The 19,481-nt window shown below is 42.9% G+C and overlaps 1 protein-coding gene across 4 annotated transcripts in view; it reads right to left on the bottom strand.

The window, feature by feature from the left end:
• Window positions 1-19,481, bottom strand: part of LOC131332049 (putative L-ascorbate peroxidase 6) — a 43,325-nt gene that overhangs the window by 11,688 nt on the left and 12,156 nt on the right. The gene's annotated exons all lie outside the window — the stretch shown is intronic.

The following is a 19,481-nucleotide window of genomic DNA, read 5'->3' as shown; positions in this document are numbered from 1 at the left end:
GGGCTTATATGCCAAAAGGGAGAGGCTTCTTCTTCTTCCCAATCAAAGACAGTCCCACCAAAGAATTATGTGGCCTTGATTTTGCCAGTGGACAGCACTCAAAACCGTAACATCTGTCCGCAAACTCAATGTCAGCAAAATTTCCAAAATCCTTACCAGCAACCTGATCAACGACCATATCAATATACGCCCCTAACTCCAGTAAATCAACCTGCCACATATCCTACTAATCAACCAACAAGAAACCCACCTCCTTGAAGAAACTTCACAGCCATAGCCATTCCCTGGACTGAGGTGTTCAATCTCTTGACAGCCTTTACCCACATATGCCCACAAGCTACAAGCCCGAAGGCAAATGTGTTTTCCATTCCAGCCAACTGGGGCATGACACCGAATCTTGTTGGACATTGAGTTGGAGAAAGCAACAATCCCACTACCCCAAATGTCACCAACAACCAGCTACCCAACCAAGAAGGGATTCAGATGATTTCTCTCCTCAATGATTCATTGGACCACCTGAGACTGATCTGGTCCATCCTCAAATGGTGAATGAAACTCCAATAGTAGCCTTGACTAGCCAAAATTTTAGAGGAAGGGCCGAGGAAGATACCGCAGAACGTTGGACCAGGATACTAAAACTACTACCACTCGGTAGCCCATCCTTCAACTAGCCGCCAAGCTCATCCTACCACCAACCTATCATCAAGACCTCTGGCCACTTTGCCCAATATAACACAACTCCCAATATCATATCACCACGAAGTCCCTTGGACCTATCCTTCCACCTTAGCCCCAAGTCCCAAAAGACATTTCTCCGGGCAATCTCACTCATAGAGAACAATATGATGGAGATTGCCTAGAAAAATGTCTTTCGGGACTTGGGGTTGAGGTGGAAGGATAGGTCTAACGGCTCCAGTGATTATCTGAGACAGAGATGCGTTATGCCGAGCGGTCAGACTTTAGCTTGGACTGGCAAAGTGGCTAAAGATCTTTGATGGTAGGTTGGTGGAAGGCTAAGGTTGGCGCCTAGTTGAAGGATGGGCTACCAATTGGTAGTAGCTGTAGTATCCTAGTCCAAGGTCCTACCTATATCTTCCCGGACCGGCAAAGTGGCTGAAGATCTTGATGGTAGGTTGGTGGTAGGCAAAGGTTGGAACCTAGTTGAAGGATGGGCTACCAATTGGTAGTAGCTATAGTATCCTAGTCCAAGGTCCTGCCTATATCTTCCTCGGCCCCTACCTCTTAGGAATGGCAACGAAGCGGGGAGGGGCGGGTTTTGGCATACCCCGACTAGAAAACTTTCACACGAACCTACCCTGACCAAGTATTTTTTGGATACCCCTGTTCCCGCCCTGATCGGGGAATGGGTTTAACCACTCTGTAAGAAATTTGAAAAAATTGTTAACCTATACGAACAAACAAGACTAAAATAAAGAAAATTAATTACATTCACTAGACACAACACGTGGCGTGTCCCATACATATTGTCGTGTCCCATGCGTGTCGGACACAGGAATACGCCAGCCTCTATGAGTGTTGGAGCTTCATTGGAGATAGCCTATGTAGCATGGATACAGACACATACACATGACACGAAATTTCTTAAAAAATGGGGACGCGGACACAGCAAAGACACTGGAAAAAAACCTTTCATTTTAAGTTAGATGTATAAGCATGAAGCTTCAACTTATATAAACAAGCATCATATATACATCATATTACACTTTTGACCCAAAATATTTGAAATAATACACATTTATCCCCTAAACATTTTTTAAAAATTGAATATTTAATCCTTGTCGTGTCCTCATACCTGTCCCTCCCGTGTCCCTCCTGTGTCCGCCTAAAAAATTAATTAAAATTACAACACGTGACGTGTCCCATACGCATTTTGCTGTGTCCCCCGCGTGTCGAACACGGGGACACACCTGCCTCTAGGAGTGCTGGTGCTTCATAGGAGATAGCAGGGCTAGTCATTTCCACATATTTTTAGCTGTCTAACACAAATGTTGGTATTCTTTTCATTTTCATAAAAATAAAGAATGCAAAGTGGTAATCCGAACATTGCAAACTATACTTTTGATTTTTAGAGTGTGGAATCCTGTTTCACCAGGGAACCCGAGTGTCGATTATGTAATTTCAATGATAGTACACCAAATACTTTGGTTTCATAACGTCCTTAATAGTAACAAAATGAATATCGTTGTCATGTTACTATTTAAGCCTAAATAAATAAATCAGAATCCTGGTATGCCGGTACTGATGGCCCATGTTTTATACAAATACCCACATCGGGTTTCGAAAATAATGAAGAAAATTACATTAACTAAATCTAAATGTGTTGTATGTTGAATTAACAAAACTTAATTTTCATCACCTGAGTGGAGGAATTACAAGTGAAAATAAAAAATTTAAGACAAAATTATAATTCGAGAAAGTGCTAAATAAAATCGCACTATTTTCAAGCTATATTAATGTACTGATGTCGCGTATAGTTTTGGTTTAAATAAGGAATCTTGAGAGCCAGAAGAACTATCTGGAGGCTAATTAAAAATGTGGATGGTGATTTTCCTATGATAGTTTCCATCGAAACGAACTCTCAAATCACCAACCTGAGAAGGTTCCATATTTATGGAGTTAGGGATTTGAAGATTTGGGAGCCGTGAAACCTATTAGCAATGTTCTAAAAGTCGCTAGGTACTAGTCGGGTGGTCGGCCACCTTCAAGGTTCGAGGCCTAGTAATTGGCAATTAATCAGCCCATAGCAATTAGTAATCAGCAATTAATCGGTGCATAGCAATTCGTCGAATCTAGTCAGATAGGCCCCGCCAACGATTAATCGGCGATTAATTCCTATTTTTAGAACACTGCCTATTAGGATTGCATTAGTCAAGCTAAGCCATAATGCTACATGTAGAACCCCAAAAAAAAAAAAAAAAGTCCGGTGAAAACCCTTTGCATTATAAAGCATTTATGAAAAACAAAGGGAGTTCCGGAGTGTTGTTATCCTAAACATGTCTAGACAATTTTCTCTCCTCTACCAACCACACAAAGGCTTTTTGTTGAAGGACAACTTGTCGCTCACATTCTCGTTCTCCACTGTAGAGACCCATAATTATTTTCTCAAATTTTAAATGTTTAATATGTATTTGGATTATCGAAGTATGAATAATGCAGAAGATATGAGTTAGGTCAATGTGAGATGACTTGTAAGTTGTGGGAGTTGATGATGTAGTTATATATTTGAAGGGTGTGTGTGTGAATTGGCCTATATAAGGATCAAAATATCAGGGAAGATTATTTTCTTCCCCTGTACGCCTCTCTTTCTCCCGTCCTCTCCTCTCTCTCGGCTCTCACCTCTCTCACCTTCTCTCTTCGATTTCATCTTCTACGAGTGAGATTTTTGAAAAATCCCAAGTACTAAAGTTGTTCTTTGCGACGAGAGCTTTCTATCCATCCAAGAAAATTCACGATCGGAGCACTTCGAAGTTTCCTCCATGTTCAGGCTTGCTTCTAACCTTCGAGGTAGGGATCTCCTGCCTTCTTTACATGTTTAAGTGTTGGTTAGATGTACAAGAATCAAGTTTGATCATCTATTTGAGTCTTGAATAAACCTATTGTATGCTGAAAATTTCGTGGGTTCTGGTAATCTGTCTTTTTGGAGCCTTTCTGCTAGGAATTAATTTTTGGTGTCTTCATAACTGTTAAAGTACGTTTTAATACGAAGATTTCGGTACCAAGATCATGCAAAACCGATAATCACACAATTAGTTATGGATTTTTGAACACTGGCTGTTTGCTGGATGCGCGAATCTGTGCGTGGCTGTCTTCTTTTAACTTTCTGGGCATGACGAACATTTTGGGTGACTTTGGGTCATTTACAGGAGGTGCATATTTAAGTTAAGAAGAGATTGGCGTTGGAATCAATTAATTTGGTTAAGTATACAATTTTTGGTGAATTTCTAAAGCTGGGTTGGTTGATAGGTGCGAAAATGGTTGCGAAACTGTTTTTCTTTTGATTGTTGGGTTAATCTCCTCTCGTTTCTGAACCTGGGATTTTTACTGAGTGTAGGGCTTGTCGTAGTGCAACTTTTGGCTTTGGTTTCACTATTTTTGGGTTTAAGATGAGTGAGTTATGATTTTTCAATCAATTTTACTTATTTTCGTGTAGAATCTGACAGCACCGGCGGACTTTGGTAAAATGGCCATAACTTTTAGCTCGGGACTCGAAATGATGCACCATTTGTTTTGTTGGAAACTAGACATATAAAGCTTTCCAACGATGCATCCCATGCATCATGGGTATGTCCGAGCGATAACAGATTTGCACACAAAACTGACCCAAATTCTGCTTTGCACCAGTTTCACTGCTACGCTGAGCTATAATCGCAAGGCCATAGTAAGGTTATCTGAACTCCGTTTTTGATGCATGACCTTTGGATCGAAGAAAAAGAAGTATACTTTTCAATGGTTCAAGTGTCGTCCTTAAATTAGCGTTGTTTAATTGGATATAGTCTAATATAAAGGATTAACTTTGCCAATTTGACATGTGGGGATACAATGGATTGACTTAGATGATTAGGTGTTGGATTAAAGAGAACTTGTGGTGTGTAAGAGATATGCATTGTTGGTGTATTGACGTTGATGTTGTTTGATACTTAGAGAAAAATACACACTTTTAGGGCATTGTATTGAGCATAAATAGAATTATTGAGTATTGTCTAAACATGTTTCCATTTGATTGAATGTTCTAGGAAGTTTGAGTCGTCACGTGGATCGAGGTGAGTGATTTAATACTTAAACACATGGTTTTGAACTTGTTTTCCTTATCGAGCTTATTTGAACATGTTTTATAAATTATGTACTCCATGGATAACAATGAAAGGTGGACTTATTTGTGAAATATTTGCGAATCTATTTAATGGCATTCCCAACGTCCGGTCTTGCTAGGGGACGGCTTAATGGCTAGCAAGGGTGTTTGAGGTTGGTATGTGTTTTGGGATAATGCGTAGACGTCTGGCTTATCCACTACCGGGGACGCCTGGTAGCTTTTGAATTTTGAATTTCAATCAAATGGAAACATGTTTAGACAATACTCAATAATTCTATTTATGCTCAATACAATGCCCTAAAAGTGTGTATTTTTCTCTAAGTATCAAACAACATCAACGTCAATACACCAACAATGCATATCTCTTACACACCACAAGTTCTCTTTAATCCAACACCTAATCATCTAAGTCAATCCATTGTATCCCCACATGTCAAATTGGCAAAGTTAATCCTTTATATTAGACTATATCCAATTAAACAACGCTAATTTAAGGACGACACTTGAACCATTGAAAAGTATACTTCTTTTTCTTCGATCCAAAGGTCATGCATCAAAAACGGAGTTCAGATAACCTTACTATGGCCTTGCGATTATAGCTCAGCGTAGCAGTGAAACTGGTGCAAAGCAGAATTTGGGTCAGTTTTGTGTGCAAATCTGTTATCGCTCGGACATACCCATGATGCATGGGATAACACATGGTTTTGAACTTGTTTTCCTTATCGAGCTTATTTGAACATGTTTTATAAATTATGTACTCCATGGATAACAATGAAAGGTGGACTTATTTGTGAAATATTTGCGAATCTATTTAATGGCATTCCCAACGTCCGGTCTTGCTAGGGGACGGCTTAATGGCTAGCAAGGGTGTTTGAGGTTGGTATGTGTTTTGGGATAATGCGTAGACGTCTGGCTTATCCACTACCGGGGACGCCTGGTAAGCACAGCTCTGAGAGGTTTATCCTTTTGGTTTGTAAACCTATGTAAGACTTTGGTTTGCTATCAATAAAAGTTAACTTTTGCTTCCGCTGTTATGTTTAGCCCCTTTTGATTATCGTTTGCTTAGATGATATTTGATTTGTGATTTGGCCTTAGTGAGAAATCACTGGCATTTGTCATGATTAAGACCTCAAGGGGCGGGTCAGGGTCGTGACATCCACCCAGGAGTCCTATAATCACCAAGTCTCGGTCTCTAGCAATGGTAGAGTAGAGGAAAACCATTTTCGTCTTGTTGACCTCGGAGACTATCCCTTTAGTCTACTATAATGCCCTTCAAAAAACAAGTTGAAGATCTCCAAGCCCCAACAGTTGTTGGCTTGAGGTCAACCTAACACCTGGCCACCAACACCGCTGCAAACCACAAACCACTAGTCCAAGGGCATCTAGTACTAAGCGTCCTTCGTTCATGCAAACCAATTTTGGGTCAGCTTGTGGACCACCGTCGTATACCCCCGGATTTTAATCTCAACAACCACCCGGGATCTCAATAACTTTGCCTTTTCGAACCTCCTTGACAACATTGAAATTCCTCGTGAAGAGCCAAATCTATCACGAGGCCGATTCTGCTTTAGGGCAGAAAATCCAACAGCTAGAAGACTCATTGAGGTCCATACAAGGTAGGGATGGCAATTTATCTCGAACTGATGGGTACCAGGACCGATCTGACCTTTTTTCCTGAACCATAACCAATTTTTTTCCCATGGGTGCGGGTATGGTGGAGGCTAAGGGATATCCATTCAGGTTTAGTTATGGTTTGACTGTTACCCGAACCGAACTCTTTTATAAAAATACCCCATATATATACATATAGTCCACTTCCTACGAGGAATCCCTCATTTTGCTTATATATGCGGACCTCCCCTTTTCTGGCGATATTTTGATGATCCAAACCATTCAACTTGTTTAAAACATGTTTTTAAGGGTACCGGCAAGAAATCAGCTCAAAATATGATCGAAAGTGCTTGATCCAAACAGTTTTTCATAAACAGTTCCTGTCAACCATTATGAATGAAAAACTATTTGGATCAAGCATTTTCCAGTCATATTTTGAGTTGATTTCTCGCAGGTACCCTTAAAAACATGTTTTAAACAAGTTAAATAACTTAGATTATCAAATTATGACCTAGAAATGGGAGGTCCGCACCGTAGAAAAAATGAGGGATCCTTCATAGGAAGCTCACTATATATATACAGTCCGTTTCAAATGATAACCACCTCATTTTAGTTAAAATGCGGACCCCCCCATTTCTTCCATATCCCGATCAAATTTCGATGATCCGAGCCGCTCAATGTGATCAAAACGTGATTTTAAGGGTACTCGCGAGAAATCAGCAAAAAAAAAATGACCGTGAAGGACCATCTCTGCCAAACCATCTCCGGCATAAAAAAAATTAAACAATATGTCTACAAAATTAAGCACATTCCCCGACTAGATTAATGCTCTGGCCATCTATCCAGTCATTCGAGGTCACAGACTCATTGGAGAACGATATTAATCCCAGATCATTATCAAGTGAGGGAGAAAGACCCAATTCAAGTCCAGATTCATTGCATTCGGCATCTCATCCCCCTTTCGCAATTTGAACAAACCCAAGATCAAATTCCTGCCTTTTTCCCGATTAAACCAAACTTTCAGGTTAAACACTAATAAAAACCCAAATTCGTACACTGCACCAAATCAATTCCCAATTTCTAGTGGTCAAACAGAACAAAAGATCAACTCTATCTTGTCAACAATAGTCCTGAGATCAAAACCCTACGATTTTCGCTTAAATGGTCAGTCGAAAAACTTCTTGGTTTGACAAGATGGTAAAACCCCATATTCATATTGCCTCAAAAAATCAAAACCCTAAAATCTTCTGTTCGAGGCTCGAGCTGAGCAAAGCCTTTAGTTTATCTGGTTAAAAAATACAAAACTCTCTCCATCTGGTGGAGGAGTAACTCCGTGAGAAGTTTCTCAATGGATGATGACTCGCTCTTTTGAGAGAGAGATGTAAAACAGGATGAAGGGAGAGATGTTTAATATTTTATGCTGATGACGGGTCGCCAGAGATGGAGCTCGCCGGAGATGTATGTTGTCAGGGTTGTAGAAGGTGAAAGGTGATTACAGGAGAGGATAGAGAGCAAAGATTAGGTGAGATTGCAGTGGGGGAGAGAGTGAGTACAATTTTATGTTATAATCTCAGCCATTGGTTTCAAGGGCTGAGATGAAGTGTCAAAATTTATGTCCCCGGAACCGGCCTACAAACACACACAAACATATAGTGCCTTTGGGGTTTCCGTTATCATATGCTATATTATCATAAGGCAAAAATCCCTAGGGTTCTCATTTCTCATCAGCTCTGGGGAGCCGCTTCCTACCTTCCTCTTCTCCGGCTGGCTTCGTCTCTGACTCTGTCTCTCAATCGTTCTTGCCATCACATCTCTCTCTCTCTCTCCAATCAAACAATATGTAACTGATCTGGGCTAAGTTACCATGACTGTAGATTTAAATATCACAACTACATAACAAGAAGCCTCTTCTCACTTGTTTTCCGTTTTCAAACTACTTACTGTTCAAAAAAGTGCATGTTTTTGCGAGAGTTAATTATGGGGGCTTCTAAAATCTGATTAGAAACAAGAAGAGACTTAGCTTCATGCTTTCAAGCTGGATTTGAGGGGAAAAAGTAGGAAGTGCATCGTGATTTGGGGAAAGAAGGCTGGGTTTAGGGAAAAGTCTTACCTACGTGCTTTTGCAAGAGTTAATCCACAGTGCCAAGATTTGATAAAGCATTACTTAGTGATTCAGAAGTTTTCTGATCCTCTGTTTTTTATTTGCAGCTGCAGTTGTTGATTCTGGGTATGAGAAAAAATAATTCTACATAATTCAGGGCGGGGCAATTTCAATTCGAGAAAGGTGAACATGCGGTTACCCAATCAGTTCGGGGAGTACCCCAACCCCGTTTGGTTTGTTTATGGTACAACTCTCTTCCCCCCCCGCGTTTCGGATAGGGTTATAGTTTCAGGTATCGGGTACGGATAATCCAATATCTGTCACGTTGCAATTCCTAATGTAGGGTCTCAATGCATATGCTTCTATCAGCTTCACAGATCATTGCTTCTTCCCCAATCAACCACTTCTGCTTGAATTCAAAATACCCGATTTCACCAAGTTCAGTGGGACTAACGATCCCATGGCTCATCTTCGCTTTTACGTTGGGCCACTAAGCAGCCTTCCCAATCTGGATAGGCTCATGATGTAACTGTTCCAGCACAGTCTTACTGGACCCGCATCACAGTGGTTTGCCTGGTTGGATCTCCGCCCTTTCCGAACATGGAATGATCTATCTCAGGAATTTGTCAAACAATATCGACAGAATGCCGAGATGGTTATGAATCATCTCTAATGCAAATGTTGCGAGAGCAGGGCAAATCATTCTGTGCATGTGTTGTGCGTTGGAAAAACTCAACTTCCTAGGTCGAACCCTGCACTACTTGATCATGAATTCGTACATTGTTTTGTCCAAACTCAGAAAAAATGGTTACTACGGAAGCTTTGTACTCCATTGGACGATCTTTTTATGAAGTTAGAGAGAAGATTGGGGACGATATCCGCACAGAAAAGATTGTGGACCTATATGCTGAATCAGGAGAGACTTCATCGTTGCCCAATCAAGGAAAGTCCAACCCAAAAAGGCCAACGACAGTGATGTGGCCTTGATTTTACCCGTGGACAACTCTCCAAACTTCAATATTTGTCCACAAAATCAATACCAGCAGATTTACCAACAACCTTATCAACCAGCCCTTCCAGCAACCTTATGAATTACCATATCAACCCCATATCAGTATACACCTCCAGCCTCAGTAAGTGAACTTGCCACATATCCTACCAACCGACCAGCAAGAAACCCACCTCGTCGAAGAAACTTCACGGCCATAGCGATTCCTGGGACCGAGGTGTTCCACTGCTTGATATCCTCTGGCAACATCAGCCTGATGCCAGCTCGACCACCCCCAAATCCATTACCAGCAACCTACAAACGCGATGCTAAATATGTTTCGCAGTCCAGCCAACCGGGGCATGATACTGAATCTTGTTGGACATTGCGCAACAAGGTCTAGAACTTAATCGATGCTAAGATCATTGAGATGTGGTAAGCAACAAGCTTGCTTCCCCGACTGTCACCAACAACCCACTTCCCAAACATGAAAGGATCAACAATAAGATGATTTCTCTCCTCAACGACTCATTGGACCACCTGGGACTAGCGTGGTCACATCCTCAAATGAACGAAACTCATTTTTATTATTATTATTATTTTTAGCTCAAATGTCCAGGCGTTCACGGTCACATTGACTAATTCAGGGGGACCAATCCCACTGCCCACTTGTGAGGGTCCCAATTAAAGGCGGAGCGAAGCTCTGTATGGACAGGCCCCAAAGGAGTTGATAACACTTAAGAGGTTTTGAACCTAAGACCTTAGGAGGGAGCAAACCCCTAAGTCCTAGACTTTGACCACTAAGCCAACCCTTGGGTTATGAAACTCCACTTATAGCCATGATAGGAACAACTTCCAGAGGAAGTAGGGAGGGCAATTTGCCCTGCCCCGATCGGAGCGGTTTGTTATCAAATTTTCGGGTGCCGGAGCGGGTTCGGGGTGAAATTAGAAAAACCTGGCCAAGGTCAGGTTAATGTTACCCTGCCCCGAACTCACCCCGAAATATATTTATATGTAAAGTTATACCTTCACCCTAATCTAATTATCATTGTACTTAAGATTTTATATTTTAACCCTAACATTATCATCATTATACTAAAAAAACTTATATTCTTACCTTTATATTTTCACCATTATACTAAAATCTACTTTATTTATAACTATTTCCTTTTATTTTGCTTTTTGTTGGGACACGACCAGGACGGGAGGGACACGTATGGGGACACGATAGGGGTTAAATATGCAATTTAAAAAAAAAATTACGGGTTAAATGCATATTACTCCGAATATTTTGGGTTAAAAGTGTAATATGATGATTTTCTTATACATCTAATTGTATTACCACTGGTATAAAATAAATATTATTTACTCATTTTTTTTGTGTCCCTTGTAAGTGGGAAAAATCAGAGAGTGCTTACGATAACACAAAGAATGCAATGGATACTTTGGGCCTCCTACCTGGAATCCTACTTCTCGCCGAAACCCTAATCTGCAAAACAGACAAGGGATAAGTTCACCTTTGCCTCTCGTGGTAAAGGCCCTCCAATGCCTAAATTAGTATCTCGTACTCGTGGAAACCCTAATTATCAGTAGGAAAGTAGAATGAATGCAATATATTGCGTACCTTTTGCCTTTAGGCTAACCTTGTTTATATAGGCACATGATGCTTGCTTTCCAAGCATATCCTTGTTGCCCTAGGTTTCCCATTTCATATAGGAAACCTTGCCTTCCGAGAATCCTCTTTTCCAATCAACTGAGATCCCATACTCATAGGGATCCTTCTCCTTATGGGGCTCCCCCTATATCGGATATTTGATTCCCCTTCCTACAAGATCTCTTTTCTCTTCTGAATACTCCTGCCGCCTTTATCACTTGAGGCAGTCGCTTTACAGGATCTTCCTTTGTTCGGCCAACTCATTCCCGAACAGACAGATCCTTCTGGTAACCTCTTCATGTCATCTGTCCCTTCAGCCGACCACCGTTCCACATCCGCAGTACGACCTGTCTCATCTACCACGTGTTCCCACATAGCACATGTTCGGTCATTAATTGAGCCTGTTCAAGGATACCTCCCTACAATTGCTCCCCAGCTTTGTTCGTTGCCACTGTTCGGGTGCTGCGGGTAAAGCTAGAAATGGACCTCGAGCCGAACTCCTTAGGTACCGAACAGTCTGGCATCTATACTCGTTGATGCTTTTGGCATCTCAATCATTATGCCTTCTCGAGGCATAAACTCCACGTGGCGTATCTCGTGCACCTTGCATTTAATTCGAATTGACGTTCTAGCCAAATGGCGTCAGAACGACATCCTTACAAATTCTCTTTCCGTTACTTTTTCTTGTAACGGCGTGAAAGGCATCACTTCGACTCCGTTCTTCGTCCTTATATTCCCTTTAGGGGCTCTTTTAGGGTTTTCACCCATATTTTCAAACCTTCTTATTCGTTCTCATCGAAACCAGGCAAACGTTTTCCTTATTCTTCTGCCATCGCAACCATCTGCAATTCGATTGCGTTCTTCGGCCATCTCTGCAATAACTTCGTTAGCATTCCATTCCTTACTCTCATTCTGTTTCCATCTGAGATTTTGTCATATTCTTCCATTTAGGGTTTTGTTTGCTCCCATCTTTCGAATTCCTTTTGCTATTTCATGGCTAACGTAGTCGAGGATCCCCTTAAGCCCAGTAAGTTTAGGAAACTCTATGAAACCCCTACAGCCATGGCAGCTTTTAGGTCTGAATACAACATTCCTGAAAACGTGGGTCTTGAACTTGCCCTTTTAGGTGCAGACAGGATGCAGGTTCTTGGGATAGAATGTGTATCCCTATTGTAGCCATTGTTGAAGGAGGAGTTCGTTTCCCCCGTCACCCATTACTTCGCCATGTTCTGAACCGGTACCGTCTTACGCCCATGCAAGTTTCGACCAATGTGTTTAGACTGGTAATGGGGGTTGCAGCCCTGAATAGGATTCTGGGAACCCAATTAGGAATATGGGACATCCAATGGTGGTATAGCATCGTGCTAAACCCTGAGTACAATACCTATTAATTCAAGGTTAGAAAAGGAAAAAAGTGTCTCGTGCTAAACTTGCCAGATTCTGCTTGTGATCACGAAATTGATTTTCTCTATCACTGGAGGCTTCAAGCCATTGGGGGAAGACGGCCAAGTGGTGGGCTTCCATTGCCCTCACGTATGGGGTCACCCACGTATGCTCCTAATTTTACTTTTCATACTTGTCATTTTTTGCTTTTCTGCATTTCCTGCACTGTTTTGATTCCCGAAGTGCTTTTATCTGCAGCAACCAACGCTAACAAGTGGCCTCGACGGGAGCCCAATTACGTCCGAACAGCAGAAATCAACAGGGTCCTATCTTACATAGGAGAGCCTGGTACTACGACAGCTGGTCGGGGTCGTAACGCGGACGTCCTATTGGGGTATAATCCTGCCTACAAAGGTTTTATGGACAGAAGACTCAACAACCCAAGCACTAGTGCTGCTTCAACCTCTTTTGCTCCCCAGTCAAGTAATCTGAGGTCTAGTGCTAGAGTGACGATTGCCGGGCAGCCAAGTGAAATTCCCATCTCTGAAGGTGTTCCACTCCCTTGTTTGGTTGTTAGAAGGATTCCCCAACGTCTGGCCGAACAGCCGTTTATTGATCGTGATACCAGTCAGTCATCATCGTTCAGGTACTCCCCTTCGCCACCTTCTTCAGGTACGATGTCTCACCAGCCTTTGAACCTTAGTTCTCTCCTTACGTCTCTTCTCGGGGACGTGGCGCTACTGGTCGAGTGGCATCAACTAGTCATGTCCCGCCTCCTCTGGACAATGTTCTCCTCGAGAATCCAACACTGTCCTTGAAGCCGGTGATGCTCATCAGGACAAACACCCCAGAAACGAGGACTCCAGAGATACTGCCGCATAGGCAGCATTGTCGATTCAGCAACCTCCTTTACCGGGAACCCAAGTTCTTCCTCAAACTTGGCCCCCAGCTTAACAAAGGTGATCGGCCAGTCAACGTTGGGGACAACGCGAGTTCCTCTGAAACCGCACTGGCCCTTGCTCAAGGCCTGCTGCTGCCGGTGGACATGCAAAAGGAGTCTTCGTCCCTGCCAGATCGGCTAGTTTCCACTGGTCTCGTAAGTGAAATTAAGGTAATATGCTTTTATTCGTAAACAAATTACCATTCCTTACACTTATTATTTGACCTTGACCTTTTTCATCATACTTGGTATGCATCAGTTTATTCAAAAGATGGTGGTGCTGGGCTAGAAACTGCAGGAGATAGAGCCCGAACAGAACAGACTCCTGAGGGACAATACCAGGCAACTGCAAACTATTTCCAGACTTGAAAGAGAGAGGGATAAAGCAAAGCTGGAAGCTGATGGAATGAAGGTGAAGCTGGAAACTGCTGAGGACAATCTTAGCCATGCATTGTCTGAGATAGATAATGCCAAGAAGACAGCTTATGATGATGGATATCAAAAGGGATTTGACACAGCAACGGCCAGCTACGTCGAACAGATGCCAGTCATCCAAGATCAGATATGGGTCGCGAGCTGGGAAGCGTGCCTTACTAAAGTTGGGATTGCAGAAGACTCCCCTCTGTGGGTGAAGAACGATCCGCCAAACAGCCGCCCTTTGTCATCCCAAGAGTACGTAGAGCATCAGGATGATAATGTCAAGCAGCAGACTGAAGATTTTGCTAATGCGGATGAGAACACCCCTACTGAATCCCAAGAAGCCACCACTAACCATTCACCTGCTCGGGAGGTAACCAACGAGACAATCAATCTAAAGGAAGATGTTACTGGTCGTGGTTCCAACACCGAGGTTGGTGCAGAAGTTCTTGTTGAGAATCCTCTGGAGGTCCAAAATTTGGACCGATGAGTAAGTACTTCTGCCTCCCAAACATTTAGAACAATTTTGAAGGTCCTATGTGACCGTAGTTTTTAGCCCTGCGTGGCATCAGTACACTCATACTTTGGTAACACAAGTATTCGGCCCATTGTGGCATAACATTTGTTTTGTGGCCGTTTGTGGCCGTGCATGGCCTGGTGGTTTGCTTGGCCTTTCGTGGCCTTTTCGTAGGATCAAGTTAACTTATTCCTATTACAGGGCTAAAGTATTTCATACTAGCTTCGTCTCGTATGCGTTTATGATTGCCGTATAGTTCAACCTGGTGAATATGCATGTATTCAAATGCAGACGAGTGCCCTAATTCGTAGGCATAAACTAAGTATCTCATACTTAGGCCAAGTTTGGCGTTACTCGTACGCTGTTAAGCTGTTTATGCTGTATGCACCCAAGTGTGTCGTACTTGGAAAAGATTAAGTATTGCATACTTTGTTTAAGTTTCTCATACTTATACACAATCTAAGTTCTCTCGTACTTAGCCATTTTACTCATGCACCCAAGTTACTCATACTTTGAGTAAATCTAGCGTGTTATTCGTACGCACTAGGGCATTTGTGCCCATGCCCTGCTCCCCAATACGAAGGAAGAAAAAGGGAAAATAGTTTTGAAGTTTGTATTTAAATGGACACAGAAAAATAAAGAACAAATATTCATATGTATTGTCAAAGTAGGATTTTATTCATAAACTTTAAACTCAAGGGGGCGTTACTCGTACCCCTTGCATCTAACAAATGATAAAAAACAAGGGAATTTTATTCATAACTCTCACACAATCACGTAGTGCATCCTAAAATAGAATGAAATAAATCGAAGCCTTTTAAACAAAGAACTTCCTCAAATTGTGGACATTCCAAGGCCTTGGCACCTGGTTCCCGTCCAGGTCTGCCAATCGATAAGCCCCTATGCCCACAATCTAGTCACTCGATATGGGCCTTCCCAATTGGCACCCACCATGCCCTCATTCTGCACCTTGGTGTTACCGAGCACTTTTCGTAGTACCAAATTCTCGTGGGTGCACTTGTTTGTTATAGCTCTTCATGAGTTGCTCCTGATAAGAGGGCAGATGCACCAGAGCCCTCTCTCTCCTTTCCTCGGCAAGGTCTAACTCAATTTCTAGGGCTCTGTCATTGCCCCCACTTTCAACCAAAGCTGTCCTGTTGATCGGTAGACCAACCTCCAATAGTATAACTGCCTCTGTGCCATTTGCCAACGAATAAGGGGTCTCTCCCGTAGACCTCCTACGCGTTGTTCGGTGCGCTCATAGGATCAGTGGTAGCTCATCGGGCCACTTCCCCTTTGCCTTATCCAACCTCTTCTTGATCCTATCAAGGATGGTTTTATTAGATGCTTCCGCTTGCCCTTTAATCTGAGGGTAAGTTGGAGTGGAGCAATAGTTCCTTATCCCATACTGGGAGCAGAAAGCTTTAAATTTCTTCCGGAATTGTGCCCTATTATCCGTAATCAATGAGTAGGGACCCCATACCGAGTAATAATATTCTTCCAAACGAACCTTTCTATCATAGGCTCTGTGATTTTGGCCAAGGGTTCTACTTCAATCCATTTTGTGAAGTAATCTGTTGCCACCAACAAGAACTTTCGATTTCCAGTTGCCTTATGGAGTAGACCTACGATGTCCATCCCCCATTGTGCAAAAGGCCAAGGACTTGTTAAAGCCTCCAGATCCTCAGCTAGTGTCCTAATCATAGGTGAAAACTTCTGACACTTTTCAAAGATTTTCACATATACTTTTGCATCCTCTTGCATATGCGGCCACCAATAACCTTGAGTTATTGCTCGGTGGGCAATGGACCTACTCCAGCGTGGCTCCCACATGTTCCCTCATGAATCTCGTGGAGAAACTTCTGCATCATCTCGGGATGCACACAAAGCAGATATGGTCCTGTAAAGGACTTCCTGTACAACTTTCCCTCTAGGGACAGCCAAAACCATGCGGATTTGATCTTTATCTTATGAGCCTCCTTCTTATCAGAGGGGAGTGCCCCATCTCGTAGGAACTCCATAATTGGATCCATCCAACTTGGCCCTTGGTTCACGTCCAAGACCAACTCCACACTTCTTCCAATACTTGGCTCGCTAAGATAGTCTACCGCCACCTTCTTCTTTAACTCGGTTGGTATAGCTGCAGCCAACCAAGCCAGAGAGTCTGCATGAGCGTTCTGTCCAGAACTTATTTGCTCGATATAAACTTTTTCGAAAGTATCAAGCAAATCCTTGGCTGCTCTACGTAGGCCGCCATTTTCTCATTCCGGGCTTCATACTCCCCGGACAGCTGATTCACTACAAGTTGTGAATCACAATACACCCTAATTCGTCTCACCTTTAAGGTCCTTGCACTTTTTAGGCCAATCAGGAGCGCCTCATATTCTGCTACGCTGTTCGATGCACTGAAGCCCAGCCGAACAGATAGCTCCATCATCACTCCTTCCGGAGGAAATAGTACCACACCAATCCCCGAACCAGTATACACGCTGAACCATCAATGACTATCTTCCATTCTAGAGGGTCCTGTTCGGCCGGAACCTTGCCTGTCTTGATGGGCAACCCAAGAGCCTCTTCCTTTCTCATAGGAGGCTTGGGTGCTACTGCGGGTGAGAATTCTACAACAAAGTCAGCCAACACTTGGCCTTTAATTGCAATGCACGGCTGATAGTCAATGTCATATTGACTTAATTCCACGGACCAAGTCAAGATTCGTCCCAAGAAGTCTGCTTTTCGTAGCAGTGATTTCAATGGGAACTCAGTATAAACCACTACCTTGTGGCTCTGGAAATAATGTGGCAATTTCCTTGTTGCTATCCTTAATGACAGGACCAACTTCTCGTGGGGCAGATATCTTGTTTCTGCGTCTAGCAATGTTTTGCTCACATAATAAACAGGGATTTGCTTGGATCCCTTATTCCTCCAAAGAACCGCACTCACAGCATGTTCAGAAACTACAAAATACAAAACAAAGACTCACCCGGTTCTGGAGTTGACAAGAGTGGGGCTTCTGCCAAATACTTCTTTAGGTCTTGGAAAGCATGTTCGCATTCTGCTCTCCATCAGTATCCTTCTCTCTTTTTTAGCAACCGGAAGAAAGGCCTACACTTGTCACTTGACTGGCTAATGAATCTATTGAGGGCCGCAGCCATTCTGGTTAATCTTTGGACCTCTTTCGTTATCCTGGGACTCTGTAGCCTCTGCAAGGCCGTTATTTGATCAAGATTCGCCTCAATCCCCCTTATGGTCACAAGGTAACCCAAGAACTTTCCCAAACTAACTCCAAACGCACACTTCGAGGCGTTGAGTTTTAATTTGTACTTCCTTAAAATTTCGAAGGCCTCCTTCAAATCTGCTAAGTGTCCTTGCTTATCTCTGCTCTTTACTACCATATCATCTATGTATACTTCCATGGTCTTGCCAAGCAGCTTTTTGAACATAATTGTTGCTAGCCTCTGGTCTGTTGCCCTGCATTCCTTAACCCAAAGGGCAAGACACTATAACAGTATAAACCTCGTGGTGTAATGAAGGAAGTCTTCTCTTGATCTGGCCCATACACGGCAATTTGATAAAATCCCCAATATGCGTCGAGGAAACTCATCCGCTTGTATCCAGTAGTTGCATCAACCAGCTGGTCTATCCTTGGAAGAGGGAAGCTATCCTTTGGACACGCCTTGTTTAAATCTGTGAAATCCACACAGACACGCCACTTCCCATTTTTCTTCTTTACAACTACGGTATTAGACAGCCAATCTGGGTGATAAACTTCTCATATAGCCTTAGTCTCCAATAATCGGTCCACCTCTTCAATAACAACGTCCACATGTTGTACAGTTGCCATTCTTTTCTTTTGTATCAAGGGTTTGTGTTGCGGATCCACATTTAAATGGTGGCAGATTACATCTGCGTCCACTCTGGGTATCTCTTCTAGTACCCATGCGAAAACGTCTAACATGTTCCTTTAAGAATGCTACTAGTTCGACTTCCTCTTCCTTTGGCAGTGACTCCCCAATTAGAAAATACCTCTCAGGATCAGTTTCATTGATTTGTACTTTCTTTAGGCCTTCTACTACCTTCTTGGCCAGGTTTCCTCCGACATCCTCAATGGTCGGCTGATCCGGTACCTCAACTGTATGAACGTGATGGGCCTTCGGGGCTTTCTTGATAATGGTGATCAAGCACTGTTGTGCTACCTTTTGATTACCCTGTAGACACCCCAATCTGGGCTTCCAGATTAGTTTACTTACGGTATTTGATTCCCCGATGATGAATTGGATCAAGAACACCCCGGGAATGATAAGTGTTTGAGCTTTGAGTGTTTGCAAAACCCTTGAACCTAATCCTATCCTAAGCCACTTCAAAAGGCCAAAAACCCTACTGACGCGCGCTGCTCCCAGACTTTCGCGCGATGGTCAAACTGCCAGGTGGTGGTCAACAATCAAAGTTTGACCATTGACCCTCGCACCAAGGTGCAACCCTCACGCGCCAGACTCACTCCCTTGCGCGCCGAACTGACTCCGTCGAGCGCCAGAGCGCAATGCAACCTCAGCCAAGCCTCGTGGACTGGCTGAAAATTGGCCACCAATGCAATCTCAGCCAAGCCTCGTGGACTGGCTGAACTCCTCTGTTTGCAGCTCATATCTACCTCCCTCTCTCCCTATAAATACCCCTCTTCTTCATCCATTTAAAGGGTTCAAGTTTTTCAAAGAGGAACAAATTCCAAGCTTCCAAAGGGTTACAAAAATTCAAAAAGAGCAAGCACACAAGCTCTTGTGATTTTCATCCAAATTCACATTCCTCAAAATACTCAACACAAGCACCCCAATCAACTTCAAACCTCAAAGCTCAACCTCTTTCAAACTCAATCTAGGTATAGCATACCTACTGTTTTCTGTTCTAATCCCTGAGGGGGACTGGCAGGGCCAAGGCTGGTAATCATTACCAGTCCTGGTCCTAAAGCTGGCAAGGTTTCAAAAACCGTCGAGGCAAGAACCAGCGCGTGATGGACCCAGTCACGCGCGCGACTATACTAGGTCTCG

This window comes from Rhododendron vialii, chromosome 7a (genome assembly GCF_030253575.1).
Source record: "Rhododendron vialii isolate Sample 1 chromosome 7a, ASM3025357v1".
In the NCBI taxonomy this organism is placed as follows: domain Eukaryota; kingdom Viridiplantae; phylum Streptophyta; class Magnoliopsida; order Ericales; family Ericaceae; genus Rhododendron; species Rhododendron vialii.
Note: the sequence above shows the minus strand (reverse complement) of the source record. Positions and strands in the feature narration are given on the sequence as shown.